The sequence below is a fragment of the Salvelinus sp. IW2-2015 genome, linkage group LG3 (assembly GCF_002910315.2).
Source record: "Salvelinus sp. IW2-2015 linkage group LG3, ASM291031v2, whole genome shotgun sequence".
NCBI classification, from domain to species: Eukaryota; Metazoa; Chordata; class Actinopteri; order Salmoniformes; family Salmonidae; genus Salvelinus; species Salvelinus sp. IW2-2015.
In genome coordinates, this window is record NC_036840.1 from 25348516 (window position 1) to 25376244 (window position 27729).

General features: G+C 43.4%; 1 long non-coding RNA gene across 1 annotated transcript; it reads right to left on the reverse strand.

Annotated features, from left to right (window-relative positions):
- Positions 1-15796: 15796 nt before the first annotated feature.
- LOC111980608 (uncharacterized) lies at positions 15797-16964 on the reverse strand. The gene is made up of 3 exons (XR_011474319.1): positions 16806-16964; positions 16672-16706; positions 15797-16549 (listed from the first exon to the last, which is right to left on the reverse strand). It is a non-coding gene; the product is annotated as an uncharacterized lncRNA (long non-coding RNA).
- Between the last annotated feature and the right edge of the window lie 10765 nt (positions 16965-27729).

Here is a 27729-nt window from a genome sequence, read left to right on the forward strand (position 1 = left end):
GAAATGGAGTTCTCCTCTTCTGTCTCATCATTTGCATCCTCCTCTACAACACAAATACATAGATAAAGCAAAGGGCAAAGTCAATAGAGGGGAATATGTTTTCCTAGCATATATTACCTAGCATATTGCTTGTAAGTTTTTTTTAATATGCTTTTGCCAAATCCCTGTGTATGCACGAATAAGCATGAATAAATAGCATTGTAAACTGCAATTGTAAAGCTGCCGCGGTCATCCCCCTCTTCAAAGGGGGAGACACTCTAGACCCAAACTGCTACAGACCTATATCTATTCTACCCTGCCTTTCTAAGGTATTTGAAAGCCAAGTTAACAAACAGATTACCGACCATTTCGAATCTCACCGTACCTTCTCCGCTATGCAATCTGGTTTCAGAGCTGGTCATGGGTGCACCTCAGCCACACTCAAGGTCCTAAACGATATCATAATCGCCATCAATAAGAGACATTACTGTGCAACCGTATTCATCGACCTGGCTAAGGCTTTCGACTCTGTCAATCACAACATTCTTATTGGCAGACTCGACATCCTGGTTTCTCAACTTGCATATGGCTCGCACAATTGGTTCACCAACTACTTCTCAGACAGAGTTCAAGTCGTGTCAAAATTGGAGGTCCTGTTCGTCCGGACCTCTGGCAGTCTCTTATGGGCGGTGCCCAGGGTGTCAAGCTCTCGGGCCAACTTCTTCTCTGTATACATCAATGATTCGCTCTCATGCTGCTGGTGATTTCTTTTGATCCACTCTACGCAGCCGACCAAAATTACTGGGTATACACCTCTGGCCCTTCGTTGGACACTGTGGTTAAAACTACTAACCTTCCCAGATGGAGGGCTTCAATGACATACAACTCTCCTTTGCCGTAGGCTCCAACTGCTCTAATGCAGTAAAACTAAATACTATGCTCTTGCAACCGATCGCTGCCTAGCACTGCCCGACCCTGTTCCAGACAATCACTACTCTGGACGGTTCTGAGTTAAATATGTGACCAACTACAAATACCTAGTTCTGGGCTTAGATCTGCAAACTCTCCTTGCCAGACTCACAATAATACAATCTCCAAATCAAAATTAAATCTAGAATCGCTGGCTTCCTGATTTCACACAAAAGCAATCACTTCAACTCATGCTGGCCAAACAATACCATCCGTAAAACTGACCATCGCCTACCGATCCTCGACTCTCGCGGTATGATCATTTTACAAATCAGCCTCCAACACTCTTACTCACAAAATTGGATGCCAGTCTATCACAGTGCCCGATCGTTTGTCACCAAGCCCCTAACTACCCACCACGCTGCGACTCTGTATGCTCTAGTTGTCTGCCCTTGCCTATACTCGAATTGCGCGCCCAACACACGGCTCCAGGATCATCTTACAAGTCTCTGCTAGGTAAAGCCTCTTGCCTTAATCTCAGCTCACTGGTACAATAGCAGCACCCACCCGTAGCACGTGCTCCAGCAGGTTATATCTCACTGGTCACAGCCCAATAAGCCAATTCTTCCTTTGCCGCCTCTCCATTCCAGTTCTCCTGCTGCCAAACTAGCAAAAAATCTCTGAAGCTGGAGACTCTTACCTCCCTCACTAGCTTTAAGCACCAGCTGTCAGAACAGCTCACATATCACTGCAACTGTACATAGCTCATCTGTAAATAGCCCATCCAATCTACCTCATCCACATACTGTATTTATTTATTTATCTTGCTCCTTTGCACCCCAGTATCTCAACTTGCACATTCATCCTCTGCACATCCTACCATTCCAGTGTTTAATTGCTATATTGTAATTACTTTGCCACCATGGCCTATTCATTGCCTTACCTCTCTTATCCTACCTCATTTGCACATGCTGTATATAGATTTTCCTACTGTATTATTGATTGTATGTTTGTTAATTCTATGTGTAACTCTGTGTTGTTGTATGTGTCGAACTGCTTTGCTTTATCTTGGCCAGGTCACAGTTGCAAACGAGAACTTGTTCTCAACTAGCCTACCTGGTTAAATAAAGGTAAGATAAAATAAAAAGGTGTGCTTTGTACACTTGTTGAATGCTTGAGAATGAAAATGGCCTTGTTTGTTTTCTTTACACACTAATCTTATTGAGCTGCGGGGTCTGGTGTTTCGACCAGATGAACAGATGAAGAGAGGTGTGGAAAGCAAATGTGTGGTTTTGATGCACTGAGTGGTGTGGTGAGAGCTGAATGCCAGACATCCTGTGGCCCAGGTTGCTCATTTTCAATAGGGAGATAATGATGCACAGTGGAAAGTTACTGTTGGTGTTCCTCAGCCCCAACCCCCCAAGTGCTTCACCATCCATAGCATCTGTTGGCAGGCACATTACGACTCTGGTGAAACGTACTATTACTGGGACAAGACTAATCATTACTGAAAAAGAGAAAACAATAAGTAAATTGATAGTAAATATAAATGCATAGGTGCTAAGCATTCATTTATTTTATGGCATTTCAATAAGAGAGAGACTCTCCTTCAGAGTGTAACATACAAAGGCCATTTCATCCCCCAGTGATAGTCTACGAGAGCCATGTCATTTTCACCTCAGCAGGTCTCACTCAACACTGAGCCGCTCCTTCCTGTCACAACAGGAAGTGATGTGTTTCTTACTGGCCACTCCTCTACACAAGGCCCCAATATGTTTGAAATTACACGGCATCTCAGAATAGGTGCCTAAGGTCAGACCATATTAACAACAACAGGAAAGAGAACATTAGATTTATTGTGTAAATTAAAAAAAATATTCATTACAGTGATTATTTTATTAGTGATAAATCCTCTACTGACATTGGCCTTAGCTTGATCTATTTCCTATTTCCTACTAGATGGCCAAGCTGCAAAGTCAAAATGGTCTATGTCATAAACATTTATGAAAACAAAACTGAGCCTTTTGGTCTTAATTTAAAGTTTTAAAATTGGACTTTAATTAGATAAATTGGAGAACTAGGCAGTGCTATTGTAACGGCAGCCTTCCTCCTCTTCACGAGAAGAGAGGGTGTAACAGGGATCGGACCAACACGCAGCGTAGCCAGTGCTCAACATGTTTAATAAAACGAAACTGTGAACACAACGATACAAAATAACAAAATGTGGCAAACCGATACAGTCCTATCTGGTGCAGAGAAAACACAAAGACAGGAAACAACCACCCACAAACCCCAACACAAAACATCCCACCTATATATGATTCCCAATCAGAGACAACACAAAACACCTGCCTCTGATTGAGAACCATATTAGGCCAAACATAGAAACAGACAAACTAGACACACAACATAGAATGCCCACCCAGCKCACGTCCTGACCAACACTAAAACAAGCAAAACACACAAGAACTATGGTCAGAACGTGACAGCTATTGACTTTGCAACTTGGCCAGATAGTGACTACCCTATTTCCTGGTGGTGTAGATGGTCAGACAGCAGAGGAGAACTGCAATTATGATGATGGAGAGAAGGACCAAGATTCTGATCTGTGAAGAAAAGTCACCACCACCTTCTCCATGTGCATCAAGTGACCTTCTGTTCACCATACTCAACAGAATTTGGACATACATTATGTCCCCCTTTTYTCTCACAGTAACTTTCCATACACAAAGTTCCTCCTCCCCATTAATTGACACATAACAAATACATTCATTATGCAGATAACAAATCAATGAGATCTAATAGAACCCATAGTTCAATAGTTTTCTATTAAGCAATTCATGAAAAGGAAAGAAGCTCCCCCTTTCCAGACAACTCTGACATTTTATTGACCTTGTTGTGTCCTTTAGGTCAAATCCTTTGTGTTTTTCTCTCACAGCTTGGCCTGACTTTTTATTGCTTTAAATGTGTGAAACAATTTTCTGCTACAGTTTCAGATTTTACACAAAAAGTTTAGCATCTTTATGAAAAAGAAAGACAAACTCACTTTCTTTAGATGACTCTGGTATTTCCTCAACTCCGTTGCACCCTGTAACATCAACATTTACTAATGTAAAATAAGAATATTGCTAATACCTGAGAGGAAAAAATTAAGGTCAATTGTCTGCTGTTTTTTTTTTCATCTTCTGACAAACATTTCAAATGTATTCCATCAAAAGCAAGATAAATAGTTAAAAACCTTATCTTGGTGCCTCCCGGGTGGCGCAGTGGTCTAGGGCACTGCATCGCAGTGYTAGCTGCGCCACCAGAGTGTCTGGGTTCGCGCCCAGGCAATTTTTTGGGTCTTCCTTTGACACCACCTAGTGTAGATGTCCTGGATGGCAGGAAGCTTGGCCCCAGTGATGTACTTTTTATTGATGCCAAATCTTTTCAGTCTCCTGAGGGGGAATAGGCTTTGTCGTGCCCTCTTCACGACTGTCTTGGTGTGTTTGGACCTTGATAGTTTGTTGGTGATGTGGACACCAAGGAACTTGAAGCTCTCAACCTGCTCCACTACAGCCCCATCGATGAGAATGGGGACATGCTCGGTCCTCCATTTGCTGTAGTCCACAGTCATCTCCTTTGTCTTGATCACGTTGAGGGAGATGTTGTTGTCCTTGCACCACACGACCAGGTCTCTGACCTCCTCCCAATAGGCTGTCTCATCATTGTCGGTGATCAGGCCTACCACTGTTTGTGTCATCGGCAAAATTAATGATGGTGTTGGAGTCGTGYCTGGCYGTGCAGTCATGAGTGAACAAGGAGTACAGGAGGGGGCTGTGCACGCACCCATGAGGTGCCCCTGTGTTGAGAATCAGCGTGGTGAACGTGTTGTTACCTACCCTTACCACCCGGGGGCGGCCATCAGGAAGTCCAGGATCCAGTTGCAAAGGGAGGTGTTTAGTCCCAGAGTCCTTAGCTTAGTGATGAGCTTTGAGAGCACTATGGTGTTGAATGCTGAGCTGTAGTCAATAAATAGCATTCTCACATAGGTGTTCCCAATGTCAAGGTGGGAAAGGGTAGTGTGGAGTGTAATAGAACTTGCAACATCTGTGGATCTGTTTGGGCGGTATGGAAATTGTAGTGGGTCTAGGGTTTCTGGGATAATTGTGTTGATGTGAGCCATGACCAGCCTTTGAAAGCACTTCATGGCTACAGACGTGAGTGCTACGGGTCGGTAGTCATTTAGGCAGGTTACCTTAGTGTTCTTGGCACAGGGACTATGGTGGTCTGCTTGAAACATGTTGGTATTACAGACTCATTCAGAGACAGGTTGAACATGTCAGTGAAGACACTTGCCAGTTGGTCAGCGCATGCTTCGAGTACACGTCCTGGTAATCTGTCTGGCCCTGCAGTCTTGTGAATGTTGACTTGTTTAAAGGTCTTACTCACATCGGCTACGGAGAGCGTGATCACACAGTTGTCTGGAACAGCTGATGCTCTCATGCATGTTTCAGTGTTACTTGCCTTGAAGCGAGCATATAAGTAATTTAGCTTGTCTGGTAGGCCCGTGTCACTGGGCAGCTCACGGCTGTTCTTCCCTTTTGTAGTCTGTAATAGTTTGCAAGCACTGCCACATCCGATGAGCGTCAGAGCTGGTGTAGTATGAYTAAATCTTAGTCCTGTTTAGACGCTTTGCCTTTTTGATGGTTCATCGGAGGGCATAGTGGTATTTCTTATAAGCTTCCGGGTTAGAGTTCCGCTCCTTGAAAGCGGCAGTTCTAGTCTTTAGCTCAATGCGGATGTTGCCTGTAATCCATGGCTTCTGGTTGGGGTATGTACGTACAGTCACTGTGGGGACGACGTCATCGACGCACTTTTTGATGAAGGCAGTGACTGATGTGGTGTACTCCTCAATGACATCGGAAGAATCCTGGAACATATTCCAGTCTGTGCTCTCAAAACAGTCCTGTAGCTTAGCATCTCCTTCATCTGACAACTTTTTTATTTACCGAGTCACTGGTGCTTTCTGCTTTAGTTTTTGCTTGTATGCTGGAATCAGGAGGATAGAGTTATGGTCAGATTTGCCAAATGGAGTGCGAGGGAGAGTTTTGTACACTTCTCTGTGTGTGGAGTAAAGGTGGTCTACATTTTTTTCCCTCTGGTTGCACATTTAACGTGCTAGTAGAAATTAGGTATAACGGATTTCAGTTTCCCTGCATTAAAGTCCCCGACCACTAGGAGCACCACCTTTGGATGAGCATCTTCCTGTTTCCTAATRGACGTATACAGCTCATTGAGTGCGGTCTTAGTGCCAGCATCGGTTTGTGGTGGTAATTAKACAGCTACGATGAATGTAGATGAAAACTCTCCTGGTAAATAGTGTGGTATTCAGCTTATCATTAGATACTATACGACAGGCGAGCAAAACCTTGAGACTTCCTTAGATTTCGTGCACCAGCTGTTGTTTACAAATATACATAGACCGCAACTGTAAGTAAAGTCCATGATTGAGTCTTTGAATGAAGAGATTGAGATAAAACTGACCAGTTTGAGTGTTTTTTTGCAACTCGTTCCAGTCGCTAGCTGCAGCGAACTGAAAAGACAAGCGACCCAGGGATGTGTGTGGTTTGGGGACCTTTAACAGAATGTGACTGGTAGAACRGTTGTTGTATGTGGAGGATAAGGGCTGCAGTAAGTATCTCAGATTGGGGGGAGTGAGGCCTAAGAGGGTTTTATAAATAAGCAGTGGGTCTTGTGACGGTTATACAGAGATGACCAGCTTACAGAGGAGTATGGAGTTCAGTGATGTCTCCTATAAGGAGCACTGGTGTCAAATCTGATGGCCGAATGTTAAAGAACATCTCACCCTTACCTGATGATCTATAAACTACATCTCCATAATATAGCATGGGTAGTATGGTCATCTGAATCAGGGTTAGTTTGGCAGCTGGTGAAAGAGGAGCGATTACGATAGGAAACCAAGTCTAGATTCAACCTTAGCCTGTAGCTTTGATATGTGCTGAGAGAAGGACAGTGTATCGTCTAGCCATACTCCCAAGTACTTGTATGAGCTGACTACCTCAATTTCTAAACCCTCNCGGCGCTGGGCAGGCAGGCAGCTCAGACGGCGCTGGGCAGGCAGGCAGCTCAGACCTGCTGAGGCGCACAGTAGGCCTGGTGCGTGTTGCCGGAACTGGTGGTACCGGTTTGTAGACACGCACCTCAAGGCTAGTGCGGGGAGCAGGAACAGGGCACACTGGACTCTCGAGGCGGACTATACACCTGGTGCGTGGTACCGGCACTGGTGGTACCGGGCTGAGGGCACGCACCTCAGGGCGAGTGCGGAGAGAAGGAACAGTGCGTACAGGGCTCTGGATACGCACAGTAAGCTTGGTGTGTGGTGTAGGCACTGGTGTTACTGGGCTGGGGCGAGGAGGTGGCGCCGGATATACCGGACCGTGAAGGCGTACAGGAGCTCTTAAGCACCGAGCCTGCCCAACCTTACCTGGTTTACCTGCCCAACCTTACCTAATGCTCCCCGTAGCCAGGCCAGTGCGGCGAGGTGGAATAGCCCGCACTGGGCTGTGCTGGCGAACCGGGGACACCATGCGTAAGGCTGGTGCCATGTACACCGGCCCGAGGAGACGTACTGGAGACCAGATATGTTGAGCCGGCTTCATGGCACCTGGCTCGATGCCCACTCTAGCCCGGCCGATACGTGGAGCTGGGATGTACCGCACCGGGCTATACATACGTACAGGAGACACCTTGCGCCTTTCCGCACAACACGGTGTCTGCCCGTACTCTCGCTCTCCACGGCAAGCCCGGGAAGTTGGCGCAGGTCTCCTACCTGACTTCGCCACACCCCCCTTTAGCCCCCATCCAAGACATTTTTGGGGTTTCTTTTCGGGCTTCCTGGCCAGCCGTGTTCCCTCATAACACCGGTTCCCCTTCGCAGCTGCTTCCGCTCTCCTAGCTGCCTCCACCTGTTCCCATGGAAGGCGATCCTTACCAGCCAGGATCTCCTCCCATGTGTAGCAACCTTTTCCGTCCAATACATCCTCCCAAGTCCATTCCTCCTGACATCGCTGTTTCTGCTGCTGTCGCTGCTGCCCGTTACTACGCTGCTTGGTCCGGTTTTGGTGGGTGGTTCTGTAACAGCAGCCTTCCTCCTCTTCACGAGAAGAGAGGGTGTAACAGGGATCGGACCAACACGCAGCGTAGCCAGTGCTCAACATGTTTAATAAAATGAAACTGTGAAAACTTACAACGATACAAAATAACAAAATGTGGCAAACCGATACAGCCCTATCTGGTGCAGAGAAAACACAAAGACAGGAAACAACCACCCACAAACCCCAACACAAAACAAGCCACCTATATATGATTCCCAATCAGAGACAACACAAAACACCTGCCTCTGATTGAGAACCATATTAGGCCAAACATAGAAACAGACAAACTAGACACACAACATAGAATGCCCACCCAGCTCACGTCCTGACCAACACTAAAACAAGCAAAACACACAAGAACTATGGTCAGAACGTGACAGCTATTGACTTTGCAACTTGGCCAGATAGTGACTACCCTATTTCCTGGTGGTGTAGATGGTCAGACAGCAGAGGAGAACTGCAATTATGATGATGGAGAGAAGGACCAAGATTCTGATCTGTGAAGAAAAGTCACCACCACCTTCTCCATGTGCATCAAGTGACCTTCTGTTCACCATACTCAACAGAATTTGGACATACATTATGTCCCCCTTTTYTCTCACAGTAACTTTCCATACACAAAGTTCCTCCTCCCCATTAATTGACACATAACAAATACATTCATTATGCAGATAACAAATCAATGAGATCTAATAGAACCCATAGTTCAATAGTTTTCTATTAAGCAATTCATGAAAAGGAAAGAAGCTCCCCCTTTCCAGACAACTCTGACATTTTATTGACCTTGTTGTGTCCTTTAGGTCAAATCCTTTGTGTTTTTCTCTCACAGCTTGGCCTGACTTTTTATTGCTTTAAATGTGTGAAACAATTTTCTGCTACAGTTTCAGATTTTACACAAAAAGTTTAGCATCTTTATGAAAAAGAAAGACAAACTCACTTTCTTTAGATGACTCTGGTATTTCCTCAACTCCGTTGCACCCTGTAACATCAACATTTACTAATGTAAAATAAGAATATTGCTAATACCTGAGAGGAAAAAATTAAGGTCAATTGTCTGCTGTTTTTTTTTTCATCTTCTGACAAACATTTCAAATGTATTCCATCAAAAGCAAGATAAATAGTTAAAAACCTTATCTTGGTGCCTCCCGGGTGGCGCAGTGGTCTAGGGCACTGCATCGCAGTGYTAGCTGCGCCACCAGAGTGTCTGGGTTCGCGCCCAGGCAATTTTTTGGGTCTTCCTTTGACACCACCTAGTGTAGATGTCCTGGATGGCAGGAAGCTTGGCCCCAGTGATGTACTTTTTATTGATGCCAAATCTTTTCAGTCTCCTGAGGGGGAATAGGCTTTGTCGTGCCCTCTTCACGACTGTCTTGGTGTGTTTGGACCTTGATAGTTTGTTGGTGATGTGGACACCAAGGAACTTGAAGCTCTCAACCTGCTCCACTACAGCCCCATCGATGAGAATGGGGACATGCTCGGTCCTCCATTTGCTGTAGTCCACAGTCATCTCCTTTGTCTTGATCACGTTGAGGGAGATGTTGTTGTCCTTGCACCACACGACCAGGTCTCTGACCTCCTCCCAATAGGCTGTCTCATCATTGTCGGTGATCAGGCCTACCACTGTTTGTGTCATCGGCAAAATTAATGATGGTGTTGGAGTCGTGYCTGGCYGTGCAGTCATGAGTGAACAAGGAGTACAGGAGGGGGCTGTGCACGCACCCATGAGGTGCCCCTGTGTTGAGAATCAGCGTGGTGAACGTGTTGTTACCTACCCTTACCACCCGGGGGCGGCCATCAGGAAGTCCAGGATCCAGTTGCAAAGGGAGGTGTTTAGTCCCAGAGTCCTTAGCTTAGTGATGAGCTTTGAGAGCACTATGGTGTTGAATGCTGAGCTGTAGTCAATAAATAGCATTCTCACATAGGTGTTCCCAATGTCAAGGTGGGAAAGGGTAGTGTGGAGTGTAATAGAACTTGCAACATCTGTGGATCTGTTTGGGCGGTATGGAAATTGTAGTGGGTCTAGGGTTTCTGGGATAATTGTGTTGATGTGAGCCATGACCAGCCTTTGAAAGCACTTCATGGCTACAGACGTGAGTGCTACGGGTCGGTAGTCATTTAGGCAGGTTACCTTAGTGTTCTTGGCACAGGGACTATGGTGGTCTGCTTGAAACATGTTGGTATTACAGACTCATTCAGAGACAGGTTGAACATGTCAGTGAAGACACTTGCCAGTTGGTCAGCGCATGCTTCGAGTACACGTCCTGGTAATCTGTCTGGCCCTGCAGTCTTGTGAATGTTGACTTGTTTAAAGGTCTTACTCACATCGGCTACGGAGAGCGTGATCACACAGTTGTCTGGAACAGCTGATGCTCTCATGCATGTTTCAGTGTTACTTGCCTTGAAGCGAGCATATAAGTAATTTAGCTTGTCTGGTAGGCCCGTGTCACTGGGCAGCTCACGGCTGTTCTTCCCTTTTGTAGTCTGTAATAGTTTGCAAGCACTGCCACATCCGATGAGCGTCAGAGCTGGTGTAGTATGAYTAAATCTTAGTCCTGTTTAGACGCTTTGCCTTTTTGATGGTTCATCGGAGGGCATAGTGGTATTTCTTATAAGCTTCCGGGTTAGAGTTCCGCTCCTTGAAAGCGGCAGTTCTAGTCTTTAGCTCAATGCGGATGTTGCCTGTAATCCATGGCTTCTGGTTGGGGTATGTACGTACAGTCACTGTGGGGACGACGTCATCGACGCACTTTTTGATGAAGGCAGTGACTGATGTGGTGTACTCCTCAATGACATCGGAAGAATCCTGGAACATATTCCAGTCTGTGCTCTCAAAACAGTCCTGTAGCTTAGCATCTCCTTCATCTGACAACTTTTTTATTTACCGAGTCACTGGTGCTTTCTGCTTTAGTTTTTGCTTGTATGCTGGAATCAGGAGGATAGAGTTATGGTCAGATTTGCCAAATGGAGTGCGAGGGAGAGTTTTGTACACTTCTCTGTGTGTGGAGTAAAGGTGGTCTACATTTTTTTCCCTCTGGTTGCACATTTAACGTGCTAGTAGAAATTAGGTATAACGGATTTCAGTTTCCCTGCATTAAAGTCCCCGACCACTAGGAGCACCACCTTTGGATGAGCATCTTCCTGTTTCCTAATRGACGTATACAGCTCATTGAGTGCGGTCTTAGTGCCAGCATCGGTTTGTGGTGGTAATTAKACAGCTACGATGAATGTAGATGAAAACTCTCCTGGTAAATAGTGTGGTATTCAGCTTATCATTAGATACTATACGACAGGCGAGCAAAACCTTGAGACTTCCTTAGATTTCGTGCACCAGCTGTTGTTTACAAATATACATAGACCGCAACTGTAAGTAAAGTCCATGATTGAGTCTTTGAATGAAGAGATTGAGATAAAACTGACCAGTTTGAGTGTTTTTTTGCAACTCGTTCCAGTCGCTAGCTGCAGCGAACTGAAAAGACAAGCGACCCAGGGATGTGTGTGGTTTGGGGACCTTTAACAGAATGTGACTGGTAGAACRGTTGTTGTATGTGGAGGATAAGGGCTGCAGTAAGTATCTCAGATTGGGGGGAGTGAGGCCTAAGAGGGTTTTATAAATAAGCAGTGGGTCTTGTGACGGTTATACAGAGATGACCAGCTTACAGAGGAGTATGGAGTTCAGTGATGTCTCCTATAAGGAGCACTGGTGTCAAATCTGATGGCCGAATGTTAAAGAACATCTCACCCTTACCTGATGATCTATAAACTACATCTCCATAATATAGCATGGGTAGTATGGTCATCTGAATCAGGGTTAGTTTGGCAGCTGGTGAAAGAGGAGCGATTACGATAGGAAACCAAGTCTAGATTCAACCTTAGCCTGTAGCTTTGATATGTGCTGAGAGAAGGACAGTGTATCGTCTAGCCATACTCCCAAGTACTTGTATGAGCTGACTACCTCAATTTCTAAACCCTCMGAGTCAATAAAAAGTCAATAAAAATAGTAGCACAACTTTGCTTAGAATCAAGGGCAATGGTAACAAAATTGAGGACCTTTAAAGTTGCAGTGACACATCCATAACCTGAGCGGAAACCAGATTGCCTACCAGAGAGAATACTATAGACATCAAGAAAGCCAGTCAGTTGATTTTTGACAAGATTTTCCAACACTTTTGATAAACAGGGCAAAATGTTAGGATCATCTTGATCTCCCCCTTTAAATAAAGGACGGACCGTGGCTGCCATGAAACCGAGAAAGGATCTAAACCTCACCCAGATGTTGTTTTGGTGTCAAGTTTAAGGACCTCCTTTAGCACCTCAGACTCAGTGACTGCCTGCAGGGAGAAACCTTGTAGCGGGGCAGGGGAAAAAGAGGGAGGATCATCAGGGCTAGTCGCGTTAGAAGGGATGGGAGATTTAAATGTGCATCACATGGCAGCAAGATCATATTGTATAGCAATTTCATCAGGTAACATGAATACAAAGCCTGTGAGAGGTGGTTAGAATAGGATGGGAGGCCAAGAGTCCGTGTAACCAATAGAGAGTCAGAGTCCCGAGTGTGGGAACAAACATAGTCTGTCCCACGGTTGGGTAAACAGGCAAGTTCATAGTCAATAAAGCATGCAGGAGTCATGAGGCAAATAGCATAAAGCACAAGAAAAAATATATAATGACTTRGGGCTAGACATTGTAAGTTCAAAGAGTCACTCGCTCCAACAAGATAACTTGAGAGAGTAGCTCTCTGTTTATTTAACCTTTATTTAACTAGGCAAGTCAGTTAAGAACAAATTCTTATCTTCAATGATGGCCTAGGAACAGTGGGTTAACTGCCTTGTTCAGGGGTAGAACAACAGATTTTTACCTTGTCAGCTCAGGGAGTTWGATCTTGCAACCTTTCGGTTACAAGTCCACCGCTCTAACCACTAGGCTACCTGCCGACTCTATGAGTCCAGTAGGCTATAAAAGTATGAGATAAAATAAATAAATAGTAGGCCTATACTGGCCATTCTGTGTGTAGATCTATTCTGATCTGTCTGGTTGTGAATCAGAGAACACCTCTTCATTCAATCTGAGATCATAGTGAGGGATTTCATTGGTTGGGGGCGTGGTACTTGGTATTGGACAGCAATGTCAATTTACAGAAAGCTGAACTRACACTTTTAAAGGCGATTTATGTGGAATGTCTAAAGAGAAATGTTTAAATTTATGTGCACGTCAAAGTAAGTGACCTACAGTTAAACACACCACAAGGTTGAACATGTTTGCGGAAGCGTTTGGGTTCGGTTGAGTTCATAGGTGACCACAAGACTTCAGCCTATCAGAGTTAGTGCTGGTTATGCATTATTTGGATAGTCCCCTACAGATGGTTTTAGATGTTCAACTAACTATCCACTTACCCTAAAGCGATTCCATAACCCCTAACCCCAGCCCTAACCCAAGACCTAACCTAACCATAACCCTAACCCTTGCCTGGCTGTAGCTACAGCCACAAAAGTAGACAGATCTTTTCAGAAACAGGCCTTCTGGCTCATGATCAGAGCCTTCAGATAAGTCTGGGTGTCAGAGCTACTAACCAATAATATCAGGCCATCACTGGCTCCAGCCTTCACGTTCCTGTCACCTCACTCTGTGGTTGAGGCACTGTAAACTTTTATATTGTCAATTAGACCACGAAGAACAAACTGCAGGATATGGGCGTTAGCTGACACTTATAGAGGACCCCAATCAGGCCTGTGGATCATCACTCCATTCATGTAAGACCGCTAACCCCCTGACTCTCACTCTCATCTGACATACATAACGACCAGTATACGCATGATGGGGCTCTATCTACAGAGGAGGGCAATGACAAAACTCTGCCTGGTCAACTCTCAGTTATTTGCAGCAGGTAGAGCCAGCTGTATTAACGCAAACTTACTATTGAAACAAAAGGGAGGATCATGCCTATGTATTTAAGATTTAAATRTATTCTTTCTGACAATACACTTTGTATCTACTGTATTTTACAGTATAGTACCTGAACTAGATTGAGATCGAGGTCTTCGATGAACATTTTATTGCTCTGGAAAAGGTGCAGATTCCAGGACCCAGCATCTTATTCAACAGCCTGTGACTGAGTAAGTCCAGGCAGTGGAGTGATACAGTATATTTTATTATTTTAAAAGGTGACTTTGATGGGAATCCTTATCCTTCTCTCCAWCATAATAACTGGAGTTCTCCTCTGCTGTCTGACCATCTTCATCATCATCATCATCCTCATCTACACCACCAGGAAATAGAACGTCAGTAGATTATATGTAATATGTTACTTGCTTTTGCCATATCCCTGTGTATGCAGCTATTGTATGCGAACATGAATACATATCACTGTGCACATTGATACTGATTGAAGTTGCTACAGTATGTATTGAGCGCATTGGTCAGAGGTGCCAGAGGTTATCATGAAGGAAAATGTTTTATTATTTCACGTAAAGTGACAGAGAATCTGGACGTTGTAGTCTTGTTGAATGCTTCGGGGATGGGAAATCCTTTTAGCTTGTTTATATTCTTCACATTCTTTTCACATCTAACCGAGGGGCATTGGTCTGGTGTTKATCGTCCAGATGGACAGATGAAGAGAGGTGTAGTGCTGGGTGCTCGTCTTAAGCAGAGAACGAGAATGATGCATTAGGCCTAACGCAGTGGAAAGTTACAAGTTACAGCGGATCAGTGTCTCTGTCTCACATCACCGGTATTGTCGAATGCCTCTCAAACCACCCACACATTTACACTTGGTGGAAAAGTGACCAGGGTCCGGTTTCCCTAAAGCATCTTAAGGCTAAATTCATCATTAGAAACACAGGATCTTATGGTTCTAACTATTAACTTTGCCTTAAGATGCCTTTGGGAACCCGTACACTGGTTCTTTTGGATCTGGGTTGAGCAGGCAGAGTAAAGTAGAGGCAGACAACAGTTTCAACAAACAACACTTGTTAATAGGGAATAGCGGTGGTCACACCTTCCCTTTTCATTGTTGTTTTCTAAAGTTCCAAATCACAAACAAATAACAAAAATGAAGAAAAAAAACGAAAAACAGAAAGGGACACAGGAAGTGGTGAAGCCCAGAAAACATATYCTCTCTTTAGTACCATTGCTTCAACTGAAAGTCCTCTGTATGATCTCAACCAACAGCATGCRCTCTCAGCCAACAAAAGGGATCCACCATGCCCCTGGACTGCCTCAATTCCTGTGGGCGGCCGTACCTCAAACAAACAGAAACAGGGGTTAAAAGGGATATTTAGTGAGGCAATCAGTCACACCTGTGACACACACCTAAATATTTTGCCAATTTTTTAAAAAGAGATTCAAAGATTAGATGCTTCACCAACCACACTCGGTTGGCAGGTGGACAGTAAATCTGGCAAAACATACTCAGAGAGAGAGAGAGAGCGACAGAGAAAGAGACACAATAGCCATCTCATCGCTCAGTCTATGAGAGGCCCAGTGATGTTCACCTCAGCAGGTTTCACTCTACACTGAGCTACTTCTTCCTCTCACTCAAACCACAGGAAGTGATGTGTTCCTCCCTTGCCCCTCCTCTAACTCAGACCCCAATCATATTCTCCTTAAAAGGTGCTTCTCGAAATAGGGGGCTGTGATCAGTRCAAAGCCAAGAGAGGAAATACTAATTGACGAATAACATCATGACAAAGGCTATTTTGGTTTAACTCTTTATTTGTCTTYAKAAGTGATCAGTATAATACAGTTGTCTACYGCTGGGTACTTTGRCCCTCAGGGTCACCCTATAAAAAAATWACCAAATCACTAACACACACAACAGAGATCTAAGTTAAGAGAGGCCAAAAGAGGCAACTACTCTGYGGCTCTTAAACAGTTGTGTTTTTACTTCTAACKCCTCCTCTCTAWCCACACTCTATACCACTGACCTAACTGAGTTGGAGAGGGCTACAGTCGCCCTGAGGTACAATTCACAATTAGAAACTGGGTGGTTCGAGCCCTGAATGCTGATTGGCTGACAGCCGTGGCATATCAGACAGTATACCCCGGGTATGACAAAACATAAATTTTTACTGCTCTAATTACATTGTTAACCAGTTTTATAACAGCAAAAAGACACCTCTGGGGTTTGTGGTATATGGCCAATTTACCACGGCTAAGGGCTGTATCCAGGCACTCCGCGTTGCGTTGTGCTCAAGAACAGCCCTGAGCTGAGGTATATTGGCCATATCACACGCGCCCTCAGGCCGTATAGCTTAATCATACACTGCAGAGATTGATTTACATTTCCATACATTTAATTTAACTACACAGATACAATATAGCAAGATTTTAACTTATATTCAAAGATATGGCCAACCAATTGTCCTCCTCCTCCATCCTCCTCCACTTTATCATCTTGTAGCAGCATACACTACATGGGGGTCCAGCTCCTTCTCTCTCCTCCTCTCCATYTTCCTMTTCTTGGAGGTGAAATTCAGGGCGGCATAATTCAATGTATCTGGATCTTGTATCTGTAGATTTATAAATATCATCACATACAATTATAATTTACAGTGTTTCTGAATAGTATTTCTGAATTATATTTCAAAAATAATATGGCTGAACATACAGTATTTAATCATACAGTATTTACCTGATCATTTTGTGTTTTTTGTTGAGAATCAGGTCCTGAATAGGATATGAAAGAGAGATGGGATGAGAGAAGAGGTGAACAGATTGTTTCATTCTAGTTCACAGGCCCCATATTATCATGAAATGGGCTTCTACCTGTGTCGTGTCTTTTTGTGTCTCGTCTGATCTTGAGGACCAGGATGAGGAAGACWATAGGTAGTGCCGCGGTTACAACACCCAGGATCACAACCAATGGAATGAGGTACATTCCTACAAAACCSATTTCAATCAGAATCAGAACTATTTAAAACATGACCCTGTTTGCTACCAAGATTCTCAGTCTGGATTGCTTTAAGATGCCGTTACTTTAATTCTATTCTACTGTACTTTAATGGTAGATAATATTAATTCATTTACGAAAGATTCTCACTTAACATAACAGAATAAACATACCTTTTTCACAGTGCTCTCTACGGTCCTTTTCTGAAATGTTGTGACCTTTTGGACGATTAGGAGAGTTAAACATTCCTGCAGTTATTTACACTGTAGTACGATAGCGTTATATCTCCAACATTTTCTCAATAATATCTCTGATTCTTCAGATACATGTTAGTGCATTTGGAGTCATAGCAGACAGGTTGTTGAAAGATTACCTTGGACCTTCAGGACAGTCGCATTGGTGAAGATGATGAATTTATCAAACATTCCACAGAAGTACAGACCAGAATCAGCTACATCCACCTCTGTGATTTTGAGGAAGATTATTTTATGTCTGATGAACATTTCCATATGGCTGGGCTGAAAACCATTGTGATGCGTGACATACGGCTCAGAGCTGTACATAGACGCGATGCATAGGGGCTCTGAGCCGTTGACTTGCTTGAACCAGCCAACGTGTCCTGGAGCTCCAGTGACATCCGTGCACTGAAAAGTGACATTATCTCCCGGTTGGGCTACTACTGAGGGAGGAGGAGAGACAGACACAACAGGGGTCAGACCTGAAAGAGAGAAGACAAAGGTTTAGAAACAATTCCAAACATAGAACTTTCTGTTCCCTCATGCACTACTATACCTAAACCTAGTCTCAACTATAAATCACATAATCGTAATGACTTAGATAACTCACACAAGCCGTAGATGACAAGAGCTGATAAATATATGTGTACCATTCTGGGTTTAGATCTACACTGCCAGTCCATGAAGGAAGAACTACATCTTTAGATGAAAGTCATTTGTGATTAGGGGCGGGACATGGTGTGAGAGCCACAGCTGCATAAAATGACCAAAGATACATTTTTTCTTACCACCAACCACTGATTTTCCACTCTTACATTTAGTTTGAGAGAGAGAATGATAAGATATTAGTCGTAGGCTGTAGTTTATCATCATAGAAGTTACCAGAATTKACCATTTTAAGTTGGTTAAACATAGGGTATATTGTCAGTTATAAAGTAATAACGTTTAAACAAAGGGTCTGTGTTACAGTAAACATAAAAAATATGTTYTCACAGTGATGACACCAATTAAGGTTGCGTCGAATCATTATTTTGGGCATTCTTTCCACCCCCTGGGGTAGATAACTATTGGCTAGAATTGGTGGTTGTTAACCAATAGGGGGCGCTCCTCTGACTGCACCAAGTAGATCACTRAACTGAAGAACTCATGCAGTTAGCAGGAGCCTTGGCTTTTAGTCCACCTATACCTTAAACGTATTCTGAGTTTCGCTGCATTACATTTGATCATAGAAGATWAACATGGTAGTGTCWGCCCAACAGGACGCTCAGCTCTGTCTATCCGGCCTCTTGTAATCTGGGTTGTAAATTCTGCTTGTGAATATGTTAGTTGCAACCAAGATGATGATGATGATAACAACCAAAACAAATGTTGTGTAGTTCAGCAATCCGGTATGATTCTCTTGAGAAGGAGAATAATAAATAYGTATGTTTCAAATGAAGGAATTGGTAAGGTTTCTGACCAAAACAAACGGTGTCGTTAATAATACTTGTACTTATAKTTGGTGCCCCGTGTGAGGAGAAAATGATATTATCCCATTTTCTTGCATTTTATGAAGCCTTTTATTTAGAGATCAGGTCTCTGATCGCTAAAATATTATAACGTATCTAATAATATTAGTAGTCTAATAATTTCTATGGGGGAGATTATATGCTAAAGGTTACCTGATGGACTGGTAATTTGGTTGGTTGGTAATCTCTCAGTTCAGATAAAAAAATAGGAAGTAAAAAATGACATTAAGTACAGTATACAAGCAATCTTATTGAAGCAGTATATTTTCCTCTTACATGAACATTACTGTGAAACATACATAACAGTAAGTCGATTAGTAGCTGGGTCCCGTGTGGCTCAGTTGGTAGAGCATGGCGCTTGCAACACCAGGGTTGTGGGTTCATTCCCCACGGGGGGACTTGGATGAATATGTATGAACTTTCCAATTTGTAAGTCGCTCTGGATAAGAGCGTCTGCTAAATGACTTAAATGTAAATGTAAGTAGCTATTAATATGCACATTAGATGCAAATGATGAGTCTTTCTATACCTTTAGGTCCTTTGTTCCTTTCCTTGCATATCCCCCATGACAGTAGAATGATCACAATCACAATGACAGTGTTTGATGCGGCCAGACAASAGCGGTAAGAGTCAGGGAAAATCATACTCTGAAACCAAAGGATTTTATTATTTRAATCTGCTCATTTTCAATAAATGTTTTATTGGAGGAATATCAGGTAATATTACATTTTATCTTACAATACAGGTTACAAATATGCCTGCTATAAAACTCTGTAAATGGTAAATTGGTGAAATAAGTGAAAGAAATGACCTTGACTCTCCTGGCTGGACTGACTCTGACGCAAGCTGCCAAATGAGATGCTGGATCCTGGAATCTGCACCTTTTGTAATAAAACCAAGGCGCCATATGAATCCATATGAAAGGTATAATTTCCACATACAAAAGCCAGACAGTTACGTATTATTAAACTTCTGTGTTACTTACTATCATCAATCAAAAACACACCATACCACRCCATTCCCACAATTTCACAATCCTGTGCAGCAAAGTGATGCATCCCTATATCTGACTGCCTTGCATCTCTGAAATGGTCAGCATATAAGATGGTCCTATGGGGAGTCAACAACCAACTATATACACCTGAAGAAAACAAAAAAGACAATTCATTCACTGCCCGCTCTTTAGCGAGCCCAAACAACCCTGTCAGTGCAGCTTCAAAATACGTTATACCTCATTCTCTCCTTCAGGGAACAGCTACTTATATTCATAACTGTATGTTCCCTTTCAGCCGGTCACTCGATATAACATACTATGGGGACACACAATCATGCCCCAAGCCAACTCAGARGGCACCAAACTTGGAGGCCCACGGCAGCCCAAGCACACAGAGGTTCYGCAWACGCGCTCTGCATAGCATTGACCAGAGTCRATGAACCACGGTAGCTAAATGCTCAAACCCACAGGGAASTGTKGTAACCCTGATAAAAATGGTGTCTAACTTCAACTATGATGAAGTCCATAGACCCGAACGGTTCCAAAAAGGCTCACACATGTACCTGAGGAGTCTGGAATGCCTGAAATTACACTAGGAACTGCCAGTCCAAAAAAACAGGGCACCTGCTGTGACTTGATAATGTGCATTCGCACTCCTCCTCATCAACGAACCATGGCAGCCCAAGGCTCAATCCTACAGGGGAACTGTGGTAACCCGGATAAATGTGCAATCGGTGCACTGCCGGACACCAAGGCAGCCAAAGGCTCAATCCCACAAGGGAACTGTGGTAACCCGGATAAATGCACAACCGGTGCGCTGCCTAACACCCGCTCCTGGACTCAGCCATAAGAACACTATGAGCCAGACTGGGAGCAGTTACGTCCAAGTGATAAAACCTCACAAAGGCATGTGGGAACCTATCACCAATTGTCACGCTCCTGAACAATGCCCTAGAAGCTGCCACACCCCTAGTGGAGTAAGCATGCACACCGCTATGCAAACCTTGCCCTTTGCTGGCATACGCCAAGGAGAAAGATGCTGTTTAGAAAGTGCCTTACCCCGAGATGGATTAGCAAAACAGACAAAAAGCTGGTCCAAAACGGGGATATCCTTGGGCCGATCAATATATGTGCACAGAGCAAGCAATGGTCACAGGCCACTCAACTTTCGTTGCTCACTAGAAAGAAACGGAGGACATGAAAAGGGGAACAGTTCAAAAGCTGGAGAGCTGTAAGATATAGGCATGACCTTAGAAGCAAAAGCTGCATTAGGACGTTACATCACCTTGGAGTTGCAAGTCGCAAACTTCAAAGAGGGAGGGTGTACTGATAGCGTGTGGAGATGTCCACAACTGCCATGAGCAGGGCAGTCTTGTAGGAAAGGACCTCCAGGTCCACAGACTCCAATGGTTCAAAATGAGGCTAATACAGAGTGGCCAGGACCAAAGCCATATCCCAGGTCAGTGCCATAGGCTTAGACACTGGTCTGAACCGATGCTCGCCTTTCAGGAGAAAAATACCAAAGAACGCGGTCTCATTCACGCACTCTCATTCACGCCCTTGGAAACACTATAGCCAAAATGGGAGCCACCTAGAAAAATTACAATTTCCTGCTCATTTTTCCAAAAAACAGCCTGAAACTCTTTCTAAAGGCTGGTGACATCTAGTGGATGCCCTAGGAACTGCAATCGGGCACGATTTCGCCCTGTTATAAAAGTGCCAGCCATTGAAATCAGTGGTAGGATGNAAATGTGCAATCGGTGCACTGCCGGACACCAAGGCAGCCAAAGGCTCAATCCCACAAGGGAACTGTGGTAACCCGGATAAATGCACAACCGGTGCATTTAGTGCGTAAAACCCTCTACCAGGATCAAATTCGACAACATTCGGTGAAATCGGAGCGAGTCAAATTCAAAATACAAAATCGTAATATTAAACATTCATAAAAATACAAGTGTCCTACATAATTTAAAAGCTTAACTTCTTGTTAATCCAGACGCTTTGTCAGATTTCAAAAAGGCTTTACGGCGAAAGTATACCATGCGATTATCTGAGGACAGCGCCCCGCATACAAAAGCATTACAAACATTTTCCAAACAAGCAGAGGCTTCACGAAAGTCAGAAATAGCAATAAAATAAATCACTTAGCTTTGAAGGTCTTCCTCTGTTTGCAATCCCAAGGATTGGGAAAAATCCAGACAGTTACATAACAAAGGGTCCTTTTGTTCGATAAAGTCCTTCTTTTATATCCCCAAAAAAGTCAGTTTAGTTGGCACGCTTCATTCATTCATTCACATAAAAGTAGTCATTTTTACTTTTGCGGATCAATACATTTTTTTGACATTTCTGACCCGGACAAAATTCCCCAAACACTTGACAATTGTTTGTGCAGTTCAAGTCTGCAGACATTTGCTCATCTGCCGTCCTGCATACACGTATCCATATTTTCCGTCTGTTGCCTTCATCACAATCAAAGTTGTTTTCGTTACCAATAATAACTTTGGAAATGTGTGCGTTTCTATCAAAGTAAGTGCCTTATTACGTTATAATAGTTTCTGCATGTCGTGTTATGTCATTACTACAGTAGCATAATGTTTTTGTGTATATTCCTTATAACCGCGGACATGCAATGTAACGTTACTCATTTCATAACATTTATGGTGTTATACTCAATGCTACATTCTTCTATTAGCTCTGGAAAACAATGCTAATTGCGTCAGGGAAGTATTAGCATGTGTTGTATTTTGAAGCTACCCTGGCCTTAAGACTCCCAAGTGGCACAGCGTCTCAGTGCTAGAGGCGTCACTACAGACACCCATCTTCAAATCCAGACTGCGTTTCTATCAAAGTAAGTGCCTTATTACGTTATAATAGTTTCTGTATGTCGTGTTATACCGTTTCTACTGTAGCTAACTGTGTGTATGGAGCATAATATATTTGTGTATATTCCTTATAACCGCGGACACGCGAGGTAACCTTACTCATGTTACTCACCTTTTATGGTGTTATATGCAATCGTGCTTATGTAGCTAGTTACATTCTTCTATTAGCTCTGTAAAACAACGCTAAATGCGTCAGAAGTATTGGCATGTTGTATTTTGAAGCTACCCTGGAAAAATAGAAAAATATCTTATACCACTTGGTCATTTTCTGAGTGCATTCCACAAAGCTGTTTAGCATGTCAGCCTTATCCACTGCCCCCATTTTGAGGTTATAGTCAAGCACCAGTCTGGTTTGATGTTTCTGTCTGGTTTGTTTCTCTCTCCCGTGAGGTGGTCCACCTTCCCTGTGGTCGACGTGGTTGCTGTATGGACAGTGGAGAGGACATGGACGTCTCGTTTGTCATGGGACTTTACTGCCAGCTGTTAACATTTCTTATTTTGTATAACGGGTCATTTAGGAAGGCAGTAGCGTTGTTGATGAAATGCAGTCATACAGCAGAACTAGAAAGCAGTCCTGGGAAAAGAGGGTGGCAAAGAAGGGAGTTGCAAACATAGGATCTGTGCTCCAGTATTCTCTTAGGGAGTTCTTCTTTACTGTCACCAGGAGGGGTGAAATGGCTGGCAGCTTTCCAGCTACCACAGAACTCCTGTACTTTATCCACTATCGGTCTGCCTCCATCACCACCAGCATCTTCAAAGGGACCTGGGACTTTGTCAGTGGACAAGGGGTCCTCTGTCACTGTCAGAATCTGATTCCTGACTTTCAGACTCATTGTCAGATTTTTTTTAATCCCCCAGAATTTCCGCATTTCTAAGTTGTTTCCTATTGAAAGACATTGCTAATGCTACAGCTTAGCTCATTCGCTACATACATAACAACACTGAATGGCTCAGAGTGGGAGTGAGTGGTTACGTCTTGTCTTGGAATGGCCTAGTCAAAGCCCAGACCTCAATCCAATTGAGAATCTGTGGTTTGACTTAAAGATTGCTGTACACCGGTGGAACCCATCCAACTTGAAGGAGCTGGAGCAGTATTGCCTTGAAGAATGGACAAAAATCCCAGTGGCTAGATGTGCCAAGCTTATAGAGACATACTCCAAGAGACTTGCAGCTGTAATTGCTGCAGAAGGTGGCTCTACAAAGTATTGACTTTGGGGGGGAATTGTTATGCACCCTCAAGTTTTCCGTTTTTTTGGTCTTATTTCTTGTTTGTTTCACAATAAAATATATTTTGCATCTTCAAAGTGGTAGGCATGTTGTGTATATCAAATGATACAAACCTCCCAGAAATCAATTTTAATTCCAGGTTGTAAGGCAACAAAATAGGAAAATTGCCAAGGGGGGTGAATACTTTCGCAAGCCACTGTACATACGTGTAAAATGATGGAAGTCTTAAGGATGCTGACCAGAAACCCCCACATATAGTTTATAATAACTGTACCTACAATTGGTTCCCCGTGTGAGGAGAAGACATGATTATCAGAATATGTAAAATTATATGCATAGCTTTTTTTTATCAGCTCTTAGAAGGTCTTACCCTCAATTTCCAGCTTAGTTGAGTTATTCATTGGCTAAAGAGAACCACACAACATTTAGACATTCTGATGGAAGAAACTCTTAGTTTGCTACTAAACGTCCTGTTTCTTCACGTAACTTGACTCATGAGATATGCACCATCTCCAAAATAGTATTCATTATACCAGAATATTTAACATTGGTACGATCAAATATCAGCATGGGCAACATTCCATAGGGTCAAATTAAAGCTAACATCATCCATTTGCAGCTCAAAATGAGATGTATTTGCGAAATCTTTCTGGAATTGCACTTTTTCATAGTAGGTTGTTAAAATGGGTACAAGTGTTTCAGCCATATCCAGGATAACACTGAGTTTACTGTGGAGAAGCACTCCAGAGTCACAGATCCCCCTAAAGGGTCACCGATTCTGTCCGCACAGACTGAGATAAAATGGGATGCATGGTACCATCTGGAACACACAGGACAGAGAACATAGTTGGAGAGGGAAATATTTGCTCATGGTGTAAAAGGCTCATGTTTGGCTAATTGATGTAGATGTAAAATTAATAAATGCACATCTAAATTTGCATAAGAGTTCAAGTAAAGCCAAGTCAATAAGTTGAGACAAGGTAGAGGACAATGTCAGTTATCTTAGAGTAAATACCTACTGAAACACAGGTGAAAGGACAAGGCAGTTTAGATATGTGACCCGTTTCAGGAAACTAGGCGTATGTCGCGGGTCACTACTTCACAGGAGCCATTTGAACTTACATTTTTTATCCACATGTTTTTTTGGGGGCAGAAATGCCTTCTCGAACATGTGAACTTTCATGTACCTTAAAACTTCTTGCGGATTAGTGGGACGCTACCGTCCCATTTTGACAATTTCCGATGAAATTGCAGAGCGCCAAATTCAAATTAAATTACTATAAATATGAAACTTTCATGAAATCACAAGTACAATACATCAAAATAAAGCTTAACTTGTTGTTAATCCAGCCGCCGTGTCAGATTTCAAAAAGAATTTACCGCGAAAGCAATCCATGCGATTATCTGAGGACAGCGCCCAGCACACAAATGCATAACAAATAATTTTCAACCAGGGAGTTGCGACACGAAAGTCAGAAATATATATGCCTTACCTTTGAAGATCTTCTACTGTTGGCACTCCAAAAGGTCCCAGATACATCACAAACTGTCCTTTTGTTCGATAATGTCCTTCTTTATATCCATAAAAACTCAGTTTAGCTGGGAAGCTTCAGTCAATAATACACTTGGTTTCCCTCCTTCAAAATGCATACAAAATGAATCCCAAACGTTACCAATAAACTTATCCAAACAAGTCAATCAACGTTAATAATCAAACAATAGGTACTCTAATACGCAAATAAACGATAACATTTAAGAAGGAGAATCGTTATTGTCTTTACCGGAGAAAAATACCAAAGAACGCGCTCTCATTCACGCACTCTCATTCACGCACTCTCATTCACGCGCTTGGAAACACTACAGCCAAAATGGGAGCCACCTAGAAAAACAAAAATTTCTGGCTCATTTTTCCAAAAACCAGCCTGAAACTCTTTCTAAAGACTGTTGACATCTAGTGGATGCCCTAGGAACTGCAATCAGGCACGATTTCACCCTATTATAAAAGTGCCAGCCATTGAAATCAGTGGTAGGATGTCCTCTGGGTTTTGCCTGGCATTTCAGTTCTGTTATACTCACAAACATTATTTTAACCCTTACAATACAGGTTACAAATATGCCTGCCATAAACTCTGTAAATGGTAAATTGGTGAAATAAGTGAAAGAAAATGACCTTGACTCTCCTGCTGGACTGACTCTGACGCAAGCTGCCAAATGAGATGCTGGATCCTGGAATGCACCTTTTGTAATAAACAAGGCCCATATGAACATATGAAAGGTATAATTTCCACATACAAAAGCCAGACAGTTACGTATTATTAACTTCTGTGTTACTTACTCATCAATCAAAAACACACTAACACGCCATTCCCACAATTTCACAATCTGTGCAGCAAAGTAATCATCCCTATATCTGACTGCTTGCATCTCTGAATGGTCAGCATATAAATGGTCTATGGGGAGTCAACAACCAACTATATACACTGAAGAAAACAAAAAGACAATTCATTCACTGCCCGCTCTTTAGCGCGAGCCCAAACAACCCTGGCGGTGCAGCTCAGGAACAGCTACTTATATTCATAACTGTATGTTCCCTTTCAGCCGGTCACTCGATATAACATACTATGGGGACACAAATCATGCCCAAGCCAATTCAGAGGGACCAACTTGGAGGCCCACGGCAGCCCAAGCACACAGAGGTTCTGCAAACGCGCTCTGCATAGCATTGACCAGAGTCGATGAACCACGGTAGCTAAATGCTCAAACCCACGGGAAGTGTTGTAACCCTGATAAAATGGTGTCTAACTTCAACTATGATGAAGTCCATAGACCCGAACGGTTCCAAAAAGGCTCACACATGTACTGAGGAGTCTGGAATGCCTGAATTACACTAGAACTGCAGTCCAAAAAAACAGGGCACTTGCTGTGACTTGATAATGTGCATTCGCATGCCTCCTCATCAACGAACCATGGCACCCAAGGCCAATCCTACAGGGGACTGTGGTAACCGGATAAATGTGCAATCGGTGCACTGCGGACACCAAGGCAGCCAAAGGCTCAATCCACAAGGAACTGTGGTAACCCGGATAATGCACAACGCGTGCGCTGCCTAACACCGTCCTGGACCAGCCATAAGAACACTATGAGCCGACTGGGACAGTTACGTCAAGTGATAAAACCTCACAAAGGCATGTGGAACCTATCACCAATTGTCACGCTCCTGAAAATGCCTAGAAGCGCCACACCCCTAGTGGAGTAAGCATGCACACCGCTATGCAAACTTGCCCTTTGCTGGCATACGCCAAGGAGAAAGATGCTGTTAGAAAGTGCCTTACCCGAGATGGATTAGCAAAAGACAAAAAGCTGGTCCAAAAGGGATATCCTTGGGCCGATCAATATAGTGCACAGAGCAAGCAATGGTCACAGGCCACTCAACTTTCGTTGCTCACTAGAAAGAAACGGAGGACATGAAAAGGGAAAGTTCAAAAGCTGGAGAGCTGTAAGATATAGGCATACTTAGAAGAAAGCTGCATTAGGACGTATCACTTGGAGTTGCAAGTCGCAAACTTCAAAGAGGGAGGTGTACTGATAGCGTGTGGAGATGTCCACAACTGCCTAGAGCAGGGCAGTCTTGTAGGAAAGGACCTCCAGGTCCACAGACTCCAATGGTTAAAATGAGCTAATACAGAGTGGCCAGGACAAAGCCATATCCAGGTCAGCCATAGCTTAGACACTGGTCTGAACCGATGCTCGCCTTTCAGAGAAAAATACAAAGAACGCGGTTCATTCACGCACTCTCATTCACGCCTTGGAACACTATAGCCAAAATGGGAGCCACCTAGAAAAAACTAAAATTTCTGGCTCATTTTTCAAAAACCAGCCTGAAACTTTTTCTAAAACTGTTGACATCTAGTGGATGCCCTAGGAACTGCAATCGGGCACGATTTGCTGTTAAC